General features: G+C 27.2%; 1 long non-coding RNA gene across 1 annotated transcript in view; it reads left to right on the top strand.

The window, feature by feature from the left end:
- Window positions 1-16,511, top strand: part of LOC113363601 — a 184,541-nt gene that overhangs the window by 53,173 nt on the left and 114,857 nt on the right. Inside the window, exon 2 of the long non-coding RNA XR_003365922.1 lies at window positions 1,388-1,422. This is a non-coding gene — a long non-coding RNA (uncharacterized LOC113363601). The remainder of the gene's footprint in view (window positions 1-1,387; window positions 1,423-16,511) is intronic.

Raw genomic sequence — 16,511 nt, 5'->3', positions numbered from 1 at the left:
TAGAATTGAATTTATTACCTGACGCGTGTGGAGTTTTAATGGTAAAGGTTCCAAAACTTTGGATACAAATTTACTACATGAGTGTATAAGAAATATTGGGATCAATAAAATTATAAAAATAATCATTTATTTGTGCATTGCCGAGATAGCAAATTTTTCATCACAAATCAAAAGAATATTGAAACAAAATATTTATTTAAATGAATGATAATGTCAAAATATATTACAATGTTTCTATATATAATATATCATTAAGAAAAAATAAACATCTGTAACTACATTAATGGACCGATTCTGCCGCATAACAGACCAATGTTATGGCAAGGCCATTTTATGAAAGACTTTCCTTACTAAATATTGACAAAAGCCATGTAGTTGCTGTGTAGTCAGGTGTAACGCTGATTGACAGATAGAAAACCTAACCTAGAAATCGCACAAATGTCAAAAAAAACGATCTTAGATAACGGGGTATTTCTGACACAGCTTCATAACATACGAGTGACGTTGCAGTTTATGTGTAGAACGCCTGAATTCACATTGAAGTTGGAGCGTAACATAGCCTTGCCATAACATTTTTCTGTTATGCGGCAGAATCGGTCCCTAAATTTTACATTTGCATTTAATGGATATCTTTTTTAACGCTACTGGAATATTGATTCTTTGGCTACGAGCCTATAGACGACATTCGGTGTATCGAGAGATCGAGACTATCGAGCATTGACTCGATATTTCAATTGAAAATTCTTTTGAATTTATTTTTGTATTTAGTCTGGCTATCTATATCACTCTACATTAACTACCCTTGTCTTCATCATGTCCATAGTAAACCTATATAGATCCATAACTCTTATTTATACTAACATTCACACACAACAACAACGCCATCTATTGATAGCTAACAGTTGTAATGTTTATTTCTTCATAATTACATATTTTAATTTTTTAGTATATTTCAATTTCTAATAAATCGAATATCTTAAATTGTGTTGTCACAAATACTTTGGCGGCTTGCTAATTCTATTATTTTCAGAGTTATTTTATAATGCACGTGAATTAATTAGTAAACCTACTTTTTCGATTGAAAACGGGAATTAGAACTGCTTGATATGAAGGTGTCCGAGCGGGAATTGAACCTTGTGATTGCAATAATCACTATTATTTAATAATATTTTGTACACCTTTCATACTACTATTTACATTATTTTATTTTAGAAAATGTACAATAAAAATTTCCAAATATTTTTTTATATTTTTAATGTTTACCACGTTTTTGGGCAAAATTTATGATATTCAAGTCGATTTTGTTCCATTTGCAATATATTCGTTTTTCGTTTTTCGTTTCTTTCTTACATTTATATGTTACTTATAGAGCTTTTATAATTTACAGGTAAAGAAAGTCGCGATGAAGCAGCAAATTGAAAGGTAAGAATAGCAAATTAGTGCATGTTGAATACAGTGATACCTCGCATAACGTACGTCTCGCACAGTGGACGATGCTCATAACGAACTTTTTTTTCGGTATCGAACGCTCCACACAACGAACTTTGCTTCACACAACGTACTAAATCGTTGTCATTTGTAGTCAAAAAACATATATTGCTCAAATTAAATCAAAGAGTAGACTTTGGAAATTTTTGATCCGCTGTGAAAATATACTTGTTGGAAAAAACTATCGACGGTTTTTTTAAAAAATCAGAAGCTAAAAGGGCACAAGAAGAAGCAGTACGACTCTGATAACAACTTATTTCGTAAATCAGTAATAAGTTTCAAATGTCTTAATTATATGTAAAATATTTCTTATTTGCTATGAGTACATTTCAAACTACAGAACAAATTAATATAATTTTTATGTATTTATATGGAAAAGCGCGTTTCACATAGCGAACTTTTCGTACAACAAATTTTCTCCCGGAAGGAATTAGGTGCGTAATTCAGGGTATCGCTGTACATTAAGTATAAATTTTTGGGTGCCAAACACCAATGTCAATTATAAACATTATAAAGTTGAGCGATACTAGAGAGATTCCGCTAGTTTAAACAAGTTCGGAATATCAATGGATCTGTTGATATTTAGCTAACAGTTTTTGAATAAATTTTGAGAAATGAGTTATGGGCACACGCGTTTTATTCGCGTTCGATAACCGATAGTTTCGGCCCTGACATTCCACGTCCGAAGCTTGCGTGATTCTCCTCAAACAACTCGCGCGTTTCCTGGTTCACACGCGCAGAACCGCATTATGGCTTAAACATTTTTTTTGTTAGAGGAAAGATATGGAAATGTTACAAATTATTAAACTTTTTTTTATTCATATTATTCGGCATTAGGCCAAACAAAGGGGCCGTTCAAGTATTACGTAAGCACTATAGGGGGGGCGGGGGGGCTATTTATTTGCTCATTTTGGGTGACATTTTAGTGACAGCTTTGCTTACTTTTGCTGAAAAGGGGGATGGGAGGGGTAAATAATTATACTAAATCTGCTTACGTAATACTTGAACGATCCCAAAGAACATTAAAAATATCATGACAAAATTAGAAAATAATAATTGAATAAAATTACAAGAACATTACTGCTACTGTAGCATATAATATATGTTCACGCCAAAATCAAAGCATATATTGATATAAAAACAAAAAAAATCATCATAAAATTAAAGCTTTCAATACAGTTGAACTTTGTAAATACTAATACAATTTGTAGTTAATTTAAAATATACACATAATATTACAATTAGTGTTTTACAAATCATTGGTCCTTCTGAAAATTATTCAACCCAAATAAACAATATAGTTACACAATACACTCTTAAAAATATGTAATTTATTTCTTTAATAATGAAAAACATTTTTAGTCATTTCTAGTTGTAAACATTTTTAGTAATAAAAATAGATTAGATAACAAAATTCAGTTTAACCATTTTTAGCTAAAAAATGTATTTGATTACAAAAGACTCTCATTAATATCAATACAACTTATTAAATATCTTCTCATTCATATTATTCGGCATTTGGACAAATATTATATATTTTTTACTTCTATTTAATAATATACAGTCATCCCTTAGACAAACAATATTAAGTAGCAAGATTACAGCACAATCAAAAAATAAAAAAGTAAAAAAATTACAAGTACATATTGTTAGTTATAATATTCATTAATATACCATAACTTATAAGGCACTACCTTTCATAATTATAGTCTACATTTTTATTACCTTCTAGGAGACAGATTATTTTTTTATGAAAATAAAAAAGAGATATACAGGCAGTTTGCACAATTTCATTTATCATTATTTCTATGATCTAAAATTTTGCATCGTCAAAATATTATTTTTTTTATAATTCAAACTTCAGTTAAAACTACCCACAAAACCTATTAATGGGAATATAACAAAAATTAAAAAATGATATCCTTTCATATTTAATAATACATATATATATATATATATCAAAATAGTCAAGCAAGTAAAACTAAACATGACAATGTTTTAGATATGATTTTAGAGATTATATACAATTTAATGTATATATGAAAATATAATTCAACAAATCAGTTAAAAAAAAACGAGATTTTATTTTTGATTACAAATAACTATGATAATATAGTCATTATACCATCGAACATCAATATTTATAAGCATATATATTAAATCATTTACTCTATTTATTAAAGTCAATCCAAAATGACAAAATTCTATAATTAATTTCTTTAATTATGATACACAACTTCGAGTAGTTTCAAAGTTTGGTAATAAAGTTTCAGGTAACAAAAAAAATGAAATTTATCAAGTTATTTAGCGAACAATATATATTTGACTACTAAGTACTATGATCAAGTTGATACGATTGATAGATATTTTTAGAGAAATATATTAAATCATTATTTGTTCTGTTTTAAATCCATTCTATAACTCGAACATTGCGATACATTTCTTGAAATATGATATGATACCATTTCTAATCGTACAAAATTTTCATGATAAAATTACAAACCAGATACCTTTAAAAAATTTAACATTTTTTAGCTAAAAAATAGCTGAATATTAAGAATTACACTACTTAATAGCATCGATATTTTTAAACAAATACAATAATGGCAGTTTACAATCAATTAGACCGCTTAAATTTTTTTTTAATTCCATAGACATATAATACTAGTAAAATTAAATACTATTAATTGAACTTTATAAACTATCTCGCTTTAGCGAATAATAGAATTAATTACATATTGATGGCATTATAAAGCCTGCATAATAGATATAATTAGAAGTGTAAAATTCATAATAACTGCATATCATAAATGGTATTTAAAATATAATACATAACGATGATTTTATTGATACTAAATTTATTTATGTCCATTTACATTTAATTCTTAAAAACTTTTGTATAGCAGTTATATTATTTTTATGATTTAAAATTAATTATTACTTCTAATAAAATTTGATTCAACAAAATGAAAATAACAAACATTTTAATCTTCTCTTCATAAACTTTATCTCGAGACGATGTGAGTGGTCTTATTATAATCTGTAAGACATCAGAGCCCACCCAATGCCGCCGACTTCAATATTATTAAAATGATGTAGTCATTAAACTTCTTAATCGTTCAAATTGATAACATGAAAATATGCAAACGAGATAAATTATATACACTCACTTATACATTCGTATATTCAAGAAAAATTTGTGTTACGTACATCGTAATTAACGGTATTTATTTTTGATTAATGTATAATTTGATTACAAATATTGAAGAAATAGTGTTCGCACTAAAAATATTTTTGTTTTAATTACAAATTTGGTTTATGTTTGTTTATTTTAAAATTAAACATTTTTTTACTCACAAAATTTTGCTGTAGTAACTTTTTACTTTAGTTTAAAAATTTTATAACTATGACAAAATGAAATAGCATTACATTTTTGATTGAAGTATTATTGTTGTATATTAAAGTATATTAAGAGTTGAAGTATATTAAAATCATATATTAATTTTCTAAAGAGTCTCCGACACCTCGATAAAACAATTTTTAAATAGAAATACCGTCCGAGCCGAAAAAGGTTTAAGATCGTTTAGCTACAATATTTAAACCGAACCTTAACAAATAAAATTAATCAAATTTGCTATTGAAAAAGTTTTATTTTAATATTCATCCATTATATTTTATTTTTCAATATTGGTGTGCAACTGTTCAGTATGTATATCCTGCTACTTATTTTTATACCAACTTTTTATAACTAAAAAATAGCTGAATTAATTTAATAAAAAGCTACTCAATTCTTTGTTCTAATTATTGGTTTTATTCAAAAGTTATGGAGTAAAATTAAAGAAGTTTAAAATTGCACAAGTTATGAAACAACACTAAAATATCTGTTTGATTATCTATATAAAATATTAAATAAATTTTCCATAAAATATAACAATTAAAGTTTACTTTATTAACTAAGTCTTTTTTATCAATTTTTTTTTTTTATTTTAGAAAAGGTATATTTGGATATTTACCCGTAGGTATAGTATCCATTGTATCTGTTGTTGAAAAATAATAATAAGTATTAAGGATATAAAAGTTATGGCATAATTTCAAAAAAGGAGGAAAGGAAAATATCCCAAAAAAGTCACACAACAATCTTTATAATAATAAATATTTACACAAAACACAAAATGTACACGAGATATTTATGCGCTCTCGAAAATCACAGTGACGATTATTGAAAATATATATACCAATCAAAATTCTATAATTTTTTTAGGCTATTATGAAAAATTAAATGAAGCATATATTATTTTAAAAAAATGTATAGAAAAGACTCCGAAGAGTGATATTTTTATTAAGGCCGATGCAGGTCTATAGGCCAACTTATAAAACTTATCTTAGTGATCAAGGCTTCCTTAATCCTTCTATCTTTAATAACAAGATCAATATTTTCAGTTCATCAACTGCGTCTAGTGATGAAAACAAAAAATAATCAATTTTAACTTATTAGTTAAAAACGAGTAATTAATAGAATTTTGAATTCTTCTGTTTTAAATTTAACCTAACAACTAACTTTCTTGCTATGCTTTTAGAATGTTGAATCATCCTCCTTTTACACTTCTCCTTATGCCTGAGTACCTACATCATTTCTGATGGAAACAGGCATATAAATAGAGATTAAGATCGCATATTTATAGTGTGAGAAATCATTATTCCTTCAAACAGAATTATTTCTGTCATAACTCGATATACCTACACTTATTTCCATTTTTGTGGCATGCCGATAATACATATTATATAATACACGTGAACTTCCCCGTCTGCCAAGAATTTGATCATAATGCATGGCTTTATGGCTTTCATCCGAGATAAGCAACTCAGTAATTGCATTTATTATCTTGGCCAGTCTTGTTATTATCTTTGTCTATGCTTCACTCCATAGATTTTGCTTTTGTTTCGGTGGTTTAGACATAGTACTGGATAGTGTTCTTGGTATACGTATGGCTTTCGGAGAATAAACTAGAGATCATGGATAAAACTTCTAACACAAATATAAATATAGACTTTAAAATTATTTTTGATATGCATTTGGCAATAAATTCATAAAATATCATTTGTTTTACATACAAACTGCCTGTTATTATATGAAGACATTCAGTAACTGTTTTTTTGATTCAACAGATTATTTTTAGGAGACAACCCTTTCTGGTTTTGCTGGTTATTATTTATTTTGAACATCACAATTAAGAATTGTGATTTCATTATTTTTCAGCAATGCGACAAAATGTTATTCATATTTAATATTATTTTCTTAGTTAATATATTTACTAGTGGTTTTTAGACCAATTTCTTACCATGGAGACACTTGTTTCCATGGAGTAATTTATTAACTGCTTTTCATACTTCACTACTGTTCAAATAATCCATTGAATAGTTTATTTATTCCCTTGAATGACTGATTAAAAAAATTATTAAAATAGATGAAAATTGTCGAGCAAGTAATGGAATTTATAGGAAATTATACATCACAAAAAATGTATATTAAAATATTACATAAATGAGATTCGTAAAAAGCTGCTAACCAATAAAACAATTACTTGTGTTATATGTTATAACTTTCGCAGAGTTGATTTTATAACATTTATACACAAGCCAATCAAACAATTGCCATAAACATACTTCAAATAGTATTAAAATTATTAACTTGAAAATAGAGTAAAATATTGATTACTGTCTTATTCGCAAGGCTAAAAGTGATAATATTTTTAAGGTCTCAGAACAACTAATCTTCAAATATGTTATCAAAATTTCATGTTCATTAGAGTAATAGCATTAAAAGTACCTTTTTTTCGAAAAAAAGCTTTAAGTTTCTTTATTTTTATAGAAATTTTATTAGAAATAGAAGTGTTACTTAAATTACTTCATCATTACTTAAAAAATATTAATATAACAAAAGTAATAAATCAACCAAAATATAATGCCTATATATACTATATTACCCTGTATTTACAAAAGTAATAAATCAACCAAAATATAATGCCTATATATACTATATTACACTGTATTTTGCTCGCAAATTGAAATATAAAAATTCAACTTACTAAGCACATCAAATGTTTCAATAAACTGGTTACAAAATAATTTGCATTTTCAAAGTTGCAAATCGTTTTTTTTTCATGAATCTAACAAATTTATTTTTTATGAATTAGTATATGAGTACTGTCACACAACCTGATTGTGGTTTCGAGATTTGATTTCTAATTCGACAAATTGTAAAATGCAATGAATATGAACAATTCTTTATTTGTACGAAACTTGATAAAGTTATCATTCATCAATTCAAACCAGGAGAATGAAAATAAACAAAATAACAATAAAATACAAAAATTATAAAATAATAAAAGAACAAATAATTTTGTGCAATCATAATTGATTTACTTATTAACAAAAAAATAGAATTTTACCTAAATTTACAAATTATCAATAAATTTTATATCCCATTTATGTATTTTTCATATGAAAATCATCTTTTACCCCAGTCCTTCCACTATTTTGCAACAGTATTTACAACCCACGCGAATTTGTATGTTGCATTCGATTTTCAGTTAAAATAAAAGAAATGCAAGAGACGCATTCACATGACTGACCGTTATGTCCAGAGATAAAAATACTCTATCAAAGTATTTTATAAGTTTTGAAAGTTTATGATTTGTTGCTTATAGAAGACAAATGATATATTGTAATGGATTTTGTGAACCGATAAAATCAACTATTGGTGCATGGCATCGTGCCTGAAGGAAGTTTGCTGGAATCTTTCCGTACCAAAAAAGATTAAAATTTTTTAAACAAATTGAAAAAAATAGAATTTTGATAAATTTAAAATTTTTGAAAAAAATGTTTTCTTTGTTATGAAATACTTTGGAAATATAGAACGTTTTGTCAAAGCAATCTCACTGCTTTAGCGGCCTAGACTAAATATCGTAGCGCGTAAGCGCCGCGTTGCCATATGGACAAACGATGTTACGGAACCATAGAAATGTAAATATCTGATAATTTGATGTGAATATGTCTCATGATAACTTTTCTTCGCCAAATGACATATTATTTTACTTTTTTAATATAGAACAGCTAGACCTACAAAAATTTAATCAGTCGTTCATCTTGTCAATACAAGTAACATGTTTTTTGAATTATTAAAATCGGATGCTGCGCTCTCTCTTAAACACTGAGTTACCGTTTGTGGCCCTTCGTATCTTCGAAACGACTAAACCTGCTTTTACTAAAAACTAATCAACACGTCTTCTTATCAATAGGAATCGAATGTTTTTTAAATAATTGAAATAGGTTAAACGGTGTACACGAAATCGTCGACGAAAATTTGTATCCGCACACATACACACACGTTTATACACACATACATCAATTTTTTCTAAGATATGCCAAAATGTTCAGAAACCTCTGAATCGTAAAGATATATAACATTTTTCATTTTTGATTTTTTTGCGATGACTATAACTTACCCTATCCGAAGTTGAAATTTAACATTTCTACATATCTATTTTTCAGGTATGAAACAAATTTATAAAATATTTAACTCCAACATCAATACTATAGCTATTTCACTGAATTTCGATCAAGACTTTTTTAAATTTATACAAAAGCTTAAATTCAACTTGAAAAATCTTATTTTTAGTTGAGGGTTGTCCACCCGTAATACTTTTTCTGATTTTTTTTTCAACAAATTTGTTTTATTTTTCAATGAATGTTTATGACTACATATGGGTCGCAAGCCAAACGATATGTTGAATTAGCTTATACCATATTTCCCATACGAAATTGGTGAACTTTCCAGTTTGATTGTATTAGCAAAAGGTGGTGGAACTAAAATTATTATATACATTTTATTTTAAAAAGTTGTATTAAAATTTCCTTATTGTCTATACTACTGGTACACCATGTCCTTACAATAAATTATGAAGAATTAGTAATTTTTTTCTTCTCTAGAAATAGTTTACATGGTAAACGCTTGCCGGGCCAGCTAGTATATATAGATTTACATACATATGTAGTTTTTTTAACTTTCAAAATAGGTTCAGGATTTTTTAAACCAAAACTAAAATTACACACGCTCAATTCTTGTGGCAATTATATCGATTTTCAACAATCCATGCAAATTGCTAGAATTTATGTTCTATTTTCCTAGTTCACTATTCTTGGAAATAAAACTAATTTACCCCACAGTAAATAATAATAATTTCAAAGCTATTTTCTTTATCGTATGACATTAGAGTAAAATAATGAATGCTTATTCTATTATATTCCCATGGTTTTTTGCAAGAAGCGAGTTTTACTACTTGCATAGAAAATTGGACATTGCAAGAGAGTACCTTTGCAAATAGAAAAACTTCAATAGACTTTTTTTTTCTGCTTCTGACAGAAGTAATTAAAACTCAGCACTATGATGATAGAGCATCGTGCGAATCGGGAAGATTATTCTAGAAAGGAAATTAAAAAATTGAAAAGATAATTGAAGAGATTTAAATTAAATAAATGCCTCTGTTGTAAAAGACTTCTCAAAATGTCTTATTGTTTTGTCTGCGATCGTTTAATGACCCGATCACTTGTTGAGAATTTATTATCATGGAAATAGAATATATGTATATATAAATATTTAAATATAATTATATTTTTAAATATTTTTGTAGTCAAACTGTCAAAATTTAAAATAATAAATATTTGTAACATTTATTTTGTACGTTTCGATACTGTAAGTGTCTCATCTATCAGAAAGCTTTATCAGGAACAAAAATAAAACATTGTTTTATAATTAAAGAACTCAAAACAAAAAAACTAAATTAAAAAATAAATCCGAATAAAAAATAACGTAGATAGTCATACGACTTTTGAAATAAGACCTTTACAACTGATGTGAGCAAATATTCGAGTTTTTTTTACAAATTTTAATACATTTGTATATGATCAACATAGAGTTTAGTTCCTAAAATAAATTTATATATTATTTAATTAGACATTTTTATAAATTATTTTGATATTTAATGATCAGTCTCATGTTCTGATCAGTCACAATACATCTAAAAAAATATTTAATATTCAATATATTAAATATATATATATATATAAATATATATATATATATATATATATATAAATATTCAATATATTCCAACTATTAAGATTTACACTTGAAGTAATATTAGAATAGTGTACAAAGAATTTATTGATAAATTTACTGATAAGATTCATAAATAATCACAAGATTTTAATCAATATTAGATTTTTTTTTATTTCATTAAGTAATTACAACTATCTATAAGTATGACATCTAGTAATTTTTTTGATTAATATAAATAGAAAGGGCATATCAGGCCCAATGGTAGTCCTAATATTATTGTTGTTAAACTAAAATAGATTTGATCCAGGTACGATACTAGAATTTAAGTGACAATAAAATAAACTATTTTTACAAACGTGGCGGCATGTTCGAGCCTCACAAATTTTATTAATCCATCTCCCTCTACCTGACATAATATAATAATTTCCTACCCTACTCTAGCTACTAGTACTAAGATTGTTTTTAAGAAATTCATCCTTATTCTGTACGCAAAACTTGAACCTTGAACATCAAACAAATAAATAATATTAATAACTAATTAGAAACATTGCGCAGGGCGCTTACAATTATATTTATATACAATGATATAAAATTTCGTTTGGAACTTACATTGATTATTTTAGAAGTTTTCAGTATTGAGATTGTGTATATATTTTACCTTCAATTACAAGATTATCTATTGGTGTAAACTAATTACAGTTTAAATCAGACTTGGACTAACATCAAGACAAGAATCTTTTATATTATAAAATGTGAACTAATATAAATATATTATAAATATGAACAAAAGTGTGTAAAAATATGTAAGAAGCCATTTAAAATAAAATGAAACTTGTTTCTAATAACGAATGATTTTACAAATTACGGTTTGTATTCATCATTATAACTATAAAGTAATATTTTCTATGCGTATGGTAAAGTTCATTCTACAGCTTTCCCACAGCCGACGCGTTGTTAAAATCTATTTTTCCTGTTCTATTTTTATTACCATAACTAAAATTGCTTCCGAATCTCATAGACATGAGTCACCATGAAATACAATCGTATTATTATAATGAAATTTGCAATGCCCCAGGCTATACATCCTCCACTCAACCAGGAGAAGTGTCCAGGTTCTTGACTGGACTCGGACACAATACTCGATAATATTTTGTATGCAAGAACATGCTTCAAATCTTTGTTACTTAAATGTTTTAAATAGTAATCAACGTTGTCGTGTTACTGAAATAATTGAAACTAATTTAACGTGAGAAAATGGAATTATTACTATTAGAAAACAAATAGTTGCATGCTTTTAGATTTACGTAAACTACTTAAATCGCTACCTAGTAATATTTTAAATTTGGTGAAGAGATTTTACTAATGAAATCTAACAAAATTCTAAGAATATCAACTCTTGAATTTTTATCAGGATTATTTTGCCAAGAACCAGCAAAAAGCTCTTCTCCATTCGAATCCAAGCTTACATACTTGCTCATACTCAATTTCTAGAGTTTCCGAACGAAAACTCGTTTTTCCAAGAATAGTATTATTATCAATAATATGTGATTTAATAACTATTTAGACAAGAATATCATTATCATCAAATGACTCATTTCTACGACGAATCCGATTCAATTTCATTGATCCACAAATAGAGTATCGGTCTTTAGACTATCATACGGTAGTAACTACTAACGGTTCTGTCCTGTACGGTTCAGTTTATGTTTTCAGTTTTGCGTCCTCGATCAATTACAGTGATAGATATTTATAGAAATTTATGGGGCCACATTGATAGTATTAGATATTATGTCTAAAATAGAATAGAGATCTTATATTTTGTACTATGACAGATATTCAGTGGGTTTACATTATATATTTAACAGTTCAGTTCAAATTTTAAACTTTGTCATGGGTTTTATTCTCATAATATTTTATTAAATAACCTATAAATTACAAGTCCAATTTTACCCGAATTACTATTCAATTCTTATTATATGAATACCAGTTATAGTATTCATTTAGTCATAAGATTTGATACAATTTTTTTAAATATTTTTTCAAAATGCAGAATACATATTATTTAGTCCTATAAGAAATTGCTAAAGGTATTCTTGATAATTTAAGATATTATAAGAAAATGTTCAGTACCATCATTTAACGATTTCAAATAAAATACCGAGATACACTGCGTTTCTAATTCATTAAAACTCGAATGTGTTGACTGTGGAAGAGAAAACCAAGAAAATAGTCCAAAATTATTAAAAAAATTCCAACTAAATATATAAGCTGCTGAATTGTGTCTTTTTAGACTTAAAGTTTTAAGTTAAATTATTTGGAGAAGGTCTTATAAAAATTCGTCGAATGAAAAATAATTAGAGAATATCGTTACAAAACAGCTTGTAATTTACATTGAAATAAAAAAAACAACACTGCGCAATTATACATAAATAGTTTCAATCATATTAGTTATACTTGAGTATCAAAGAGCGACATGTTGATGTTTAGGACTATAAAATGTGAATGATAAAATATACAAATAATTAAAATAATAACTATAAGTTCTGTCACTTACTGAGCAGATTGTTTTTTTGCTCCATTATGCATTTAAATAAAATTTCATTCTTCTATTAACTATGGTTTTGTGTTGATTTTTGTCAAAAAAAATATTAAGATGCATAAGTTTCATGCTTTTGTCCTGGTGGTATGCATATTGTTTCTCATATATTTATACTAGTTTTTCATATAGTTTATTTATATTTGAATATATTTTTTATAATTTTATATTTTGTTCTCAATTACTTATTTATACAAAGTACTGAGTGATGACACACATCGGGTGTAAAGGTTTAATGAAAGGTTTAATAAAGAAAATTATTTTTTCATAACTTAATTTTTTATTTCGACGAATGGGCTATTAAAACATTTTTTCAAACATGTTTCAACGTCGAAAAATCTATCAATGTAGTATAGTAATATAAGTAATACTTACAATCTATTGAAAAATATAAACACTATATGAAATATATAAACACTTGTTGTCAGTTATTGATCAATTTGATTATTTATTGATTATTGTATTTTTTACTCCTAAAATTTATTTTTTGGTACGGAGAGTTCCAGCAATTTGTCTTAAGATACAATGTCATGTACCACAAGTTTACTTTATTTTTTAAAAATCTAAAACAAGATACCTGATTTTATTTTTTTTCTATGTAGAACACAAAAGTGGCATCTTTGTATTACACGGTATGGTGTGTACATGATAAACTAGGTAATTAACTAATCTTTTAATGAATTAGTCTCATTTATCCGGAGTCGCCTTTGCCTACCTTTGCTCTGGTGTATTGCTTACAAGAGTGGGCGTAACGGCGATCCCGATGCCCCGGTTGGTACTGTTAGCATCAAGAGCAAAAGTGTCCGGCGACGCCGAAGACCGTATTTTGTTCTGTTATAAATACCGAAAGTGATATGAAATACCGCAAAATTATTTTCGGTTTTTAAGGCCGATTCTGTTTATTTATTTTTGTTTGAAACACACTGAGTGAAAATGCTTGCTTGTTCTCTTGAACTTTGTAAACGATTTTGGTAGCGCAATATATTTTTTTGCATTTTTGCAGTCAAATTGCAACCGCAAGTTAAGAGTTCTATTAGCTTTTGTGATGTTATTTCTTATATAAGTAGGTTTTTTGAAGGCAACCAATGGTCTACATATTTCTGTTTGATATATTTATATTATTAGAATTTCTCTTATACTCTTAAACTCTCTTATACAATATCCAGATTAAGAGGATAAGAGATGGTGACGCAATATCAGATTAGGTTCAACTAGGTTTGCTTTTTTATTTGTATTGAACACTTGATCTTTATACCCAAAATAAAAAAAAAAAAAAAAATTGGGAGATTAAATAGTGGTAATGGAATGAAGGCTAAGGGAATCAATTGTTTGTGGTAGCTCTCACACCATGGACCTTCCTTCGGGCATACTACCATTTATTATTATGCGGTATAATGCCTTATGTGAAAACTTTATAATTGCTGAAAAGTTCTAGGATCTTTACAATTGCAGTTATTTGAATTTCGAAGTAGTCACCATTTGCATTTTCTGCGAAAGGGCATAATTTGTTTCCGTGAAAGGCATTCGTTGTGCCTGGTAATAATCCGAAGGCAATCTACGTTATAACGATAATGAACAAGTCAGTTTGCAGGTCGCTTAACAGTATCGCAATGAAATTGAAATGGCTTAGAGTTCGCTTCTTGTTTTGTCTGGATGCCGTCAATGTCAGTGGTGCCACTTACCTAGCACAAGAGCAACAACTTTAAATTTAAATCTTTTATTTGCTAAAAATATCGGAATAGTTGCACAATAATGTAATAATTGCACAAAGAATATGCTTTTGACTATCGAGTGCTACAACAAATTTAATTAAGGTAGAGTGGGATAAAAAGGTCCATCACCATTATCTCAAACATTTTGAAGTGGAACGTGAAAAATGTGTAACCAGCCATTGGCTTAATTTCTTACAAAGTCACTATGAACAAGTAATTTTACAAAAGATAAATAAATTTAATAGTTATTTTAATTCTGATAACTCTGTGCTGATGAATGTTTCTGACGAAATAGCAGATCAAGGTTATAAATGGTGTAATATTTGTAAAAAATAGGCACATGAAATTTATAATTCTTATTGGTTAAATAATTTACCAATATGTCGTAAAACGCTTTAAAATTAAAATTATTGTATTTCTTTGCCCAATGGCTGTCCGTTTTTCATCCAGCCTATGAAATAAAAAAGGACAAATAACAAGTTTTAGAAAAATAGCTAAAAACAAATTCCTATAATTAGGAATTATCTGAAAATTTTACTGAACATAGGTTGATAGTTTTTGTTTAATACGTGTTAGGTGTTGTGATATATAGTTCATTTGGTTTAGAGAAATAAAAAGGCCAAGAAAAATAAAATATAAAATAAATTGTAAAATTTAATGAAAAACAATATTTTTCTTCAAATTAAAAAGATAAGAATTTTTTTATTAAACGAACATATATTTCAATAAATATAAATATTTCAATAAATATAAATTTTTACATTACATTTTTGACTTCTAATTAAAAAAAAAACCTAGGTCGAAGTGGTTTTAGATTGTAACACTGGAAGATAATATATAACACTTTTAATTTTTTTATTGAATGTACAAACTTCTTGATATAATTTTTTTTTAATATATTTTTAACAGCAATCAGAACCTTACGTCCTATGTGCTGTTGTGCTGAAACTTCTCCTCACTTCGTATTTTTTAGATGATAACCCAAAGGTTAATCCATCCATATTTGATTTTTGTTATTAGAATTAATCTAATGGGGCTGACTTTTTTTATTGGTGCAGTAATGCCGGGCAAGGGCTATTTTCATTTGGAAACATATTGGTATCTATATTTCCAAGTGAAAATCGTTGTCACCGCTGCCTGACAACAGGTTACTCGAAGTGGGTATCGAACCCGGGACCTCTGATTCAGGTCCCGTCGCTCTTAACCGCTTATCTACGGGCGAGCCCTTGATATAAAATTGCGATTCAAAATTGTTATGTTTTCGTTAAAACTCTAATTAAAATCATAATGTAGAAGGTTTGTTATTTTTTACATCGATCTTAGATAAGAATAAAAAAAATAATGCTCTATTTTAAGTATTATTGATTAGTATAATTGATGGGTTAAAAATCGAATCTACTTATTTTGTAAGTGTACATCAATGTGAAGAAATGCTTTATTGGATGTAGTTTTTTGGTTTGATTTTTTGTTTTGGTTTTTCTATCTAAGACATAAATAGACTGCAAATTCTAAATTAGACTCTACATCAATACCCTGGATTAACATGGATTTGAATTAAAGTGAAATTATTGCTAAAATTCATGTGTTTTATTTTCGA

This window comes from Ctenocephalides felis, unplaced genomic scaffold, assembly GCF_003426905.1.
Source record: "Ctenocephalides felis isolate EL2017-DRISC unplaced genomic scaffold, ASM342690v1 CF-g0.4_SCAFFOLD_00845, whole genome shotgun sequence".
Lineage (NCBI taxonomy): Eukaryota > Metazoa > Arthropoda > Insecta > Siphonaptera > Pulicidae > Ctenocephalides > Ctenocephalides felis.
This window is presented reverse-complemented; position numbering and strand designations above follow the sequence as displayed.